Below are 3134 nucleotides of genomic sequence, written 5' to 3'. Positions count from 1 at the left end.
TTGGAGCTATATAAATACTGGTAATAATAATAATCTCAGTGCTCCGGATCTCAGCAATTTCCAGAACATACGAATAGGATGGTGATAACTGTGCCTGTGTAATGTGCATTGAACTGGTCTCCATTGCAAGCCCCACTGCAGAAGGCCAAGACCGCAGCCATGCACCTCTTTATAAAATGCAATTCAAGTCTGAATAAAACACAAATGAGAGCGGTTGTGGTCTGTCTGCATTCCCAGGTGGTGCAGCTACATCCAGGAGATGGCACATGCAGCATCTGAGGGCCACAGAACCAGATCCATAGACTTGAATGGGAATGCTGCCCAACAACAACAAACAAAGCTTTGCTAAATATGTTCCTGTTCAAGTCTATGGAAGTGGCCCTGCAACTAACAGCCCTCAGATGCAAAGAGATTCCAATTCCAATGTAATGGAAGGAATTCTCAAGCACAGCAGATGACCCACGGTTCTATGCAGCATGTGGAAAGGGAAAACCCAACTGCGCTGCAATGATCCGCTACAGCATTTTGCTCATGATGGCACATTAACAGTTCTTCTGCATAAATATGGAACAGCTTGCTCGTCAATGGCCCCGCTGAACTTTGCCTTTTACTCAGTAATTGCAGGAAAAGTTGTTTACAGGAAGACGGCTTTTTCTTCAGAGCCACTTGGCATTAAACCTGACTATCTGGAAGGAGATTAGGAGGACATGATGCACAGCCAGTTAATAAGTGACAACACAGCCTTGAATGTCCCCACCTGGGCTGATAAGAAGTGAATGTTTTCACATACAAGTAACAGTTTGCTTAGTTAAACAGTAAACAGAGGAGCAACAAAACAAACAGGACAACAGAGGAAAAGTGAAGTGCCAAAACTCAGACGAATGCATAAAATAATAAGGGGGTCAATATCCAATATAATAAAGCTCATTGGATATTTTTTGTTCAGCCCTTAAATTCCGGCACCATCGGAAGAGCCACGTGTGCCAGTAAACAAGTGTCAGGAAGGAAAGAAAAAGTACACAATTATTAATTCCACTTCAGGCGGCAACCTTGGCGTAAAAATAAAAATCGTCCTAAATCCCATAGAGCTGCACCTGCAGTTTGTTGTGGCGTCTGACCGTGGAATGTCGGACGTTGGGGCAAAATCTTTATAGAGAATTAAAGCCTAAAGGATATTTAGTTTGCGAGAACGTTGCTGGTCACACACGCAGCAATTAGGGAGCAGATGTCTGTCGCTGCGTCTGCCAGCAAAACCGCGCTCTGACGCCTCAGTCCCAGCTGCAGATTCCTTGGCAGGAAGGGCTCCTGCAGGAACGCTGGGATTAAAGAGCAACTCAACCAAGGAAAGAGATTTAATGCTGGAGAGTTATACCACCCGACTGATCTGCCTCTCTTTTGGAAAATGCCCAGCTGACCCTTTGATCCAATGCCTTTAGTTCATCCAAGTCACTGACCAAAGAAATTACAGAGTATTTATCTAGCGCCGACATATTACGCAGCGCTGTACAACGTCCATAGTCATGTGACTGTCTCCTAAAAAGGAGCTCACAATCTAATGTCCCTACCACAGTCATATGTCATTACCACAGTCTAAGGTCAATATAGAGGGAAGCCGATTAACCTAACTGCATGTTTTTGGAATGTGGGAGGAAACCGGAGTACCCAGAGAAACCCCACACATACACGGCGAGAACCTGCAAACTCCATGCAGATAGTGTCCTGGAGGAGATTCCAACCTGGCACCCAGCGCTGCAAAGGCCAGGGTGCTAACCACTGAGCCACCTTGCTGCCTTGTGACTAAAAAAGTATGCAGACCAGCATTCAGAAAGAAGCTGCTGTGTGCTTGTTTTGTATCAGAACTTCATATTATTGCCAGGCAATTTGCATTTTCAGACAGATACTGTATTCCTTCTGTAAATACCCCATGGCATATGTACTATCATGGTGTTAGATGGTGCAATCTGCACCCATTTGCTAAACAGCTGATGGGATAAAATCAGTTTCACAACAAACCTCCTAAATACTGGCTACACAAACAAAAGGTGACCAGATATTGGTTGATAGATGCATGACAATAGATAGCTAAATAGATAGATAAATGGTTTACCACCGTGCGTCCGTTCAGCTGACCCACAGAGATTCTGCTCTTTGAAACAATGAGATACATGAGAAAATAAAAATCACAATGGATGATCTCCCATTACATACGCCTGGCCCCCTTTTCACCTCTACAAGTGAATCTTTAACAAACACTTGCAGAAAATGTTACGATTACTTAACAAGTGTTTATACTGACGGGTCTGTGCAGGAGAACGGACGGCGATGACATAAAAACAGCAATTACCGTAAAATGTAACACAGCAGCTAATTAGTGTTTTTGTTTCGGCATGCTTGCAGAGCCACTGAATCCGACAGAGTGAAAAACAAATCAGAAATAGAAGTGCGAGATTGCTGCAAATGTTTTCCAGATATCACAGCTGCTAAACCTAGAAACCAACACACACAGGGCTGATTTATAAAGATTTGGAGTGTGACATTCACCAAACATTCAGTGCAGGTGAATAACTGCAATATTAAACACCCAAGACGAATTTCCTGCAATGACTGATGAAAGTTACATTCACCACCTCCATATCAGATCATTCTGCACAATGGAGGCCGGCAAGGGAGCGATTCCATAAAGATCATTGGAATGCTTTCCCGCATGACTCTGCCACCGGCGCTACGTCGCCCATGTGACTCGCCCTTTACGGGTTTACGTCGACTTTAACCAAAAGCAACAGGAAAAAAGACTGAAACAATTCAGCGAGTATCTGAAATACAAAGATCTAAGGAAGGTCTCAGATCACAGATCAGATGTCTAGATCTGCACAAGTGCCTTTTATCCGAAGACTCGCCGGCTTTGTTCAGCGCAGCGCTTTGGGCACAGGACAATGCAGCGATTGTTTGGATGAAGAATGACACTCGGGATAACAATCGTGCTAACCGGCCCTCTTCATTTTCTAATACTCCTTCCCAGTGGGAACACTAGGGCGATCTGTTTAACAAGATGGAAATAAAATGTCCTCATTCTGCTCGTATATTTAGACTTCGACCCCCCCGGCATCAAAGAAGCTGCTGGAAGGAAATGGAAA

At 44.1% G+C, this 3134-nt stretch overlaps 1 protein-coding gene across 1 annotated transcript in view; it reads right to left on the bottom strand.

Annotated features, from left to right (window-relative positions):
• KCNK5 (potassium two pore domain channel subfamily K member 5) overlaps positions 1 to 3134 on the bottom strand; it is a 36514-nt gene that overhangs the window by 15973 nt on the left and 17407 nt on the right. The gene's annotated exons all lie outside the window — the stretch shown is intronic.

Source organism: Pyxicephalus adspersus, chromosome 4 (assembly GCF_032062135.1).
Source record: "Pyxicephalus adspersus chromosome 4, UCB_Pads_2.0, whole genome shotgun sequence".
Classification (NCBI taxonomy): domain Eukaryota; kingdom Metazoa; phylum Chordata; class Amphibia; order Anura; family Pyxicephalidae; genus Pyxicephalus; species Pyxicephalus adspersus.
This window is presented reverse-complemented; position numbering and strand designations above follow the sequence as displayed.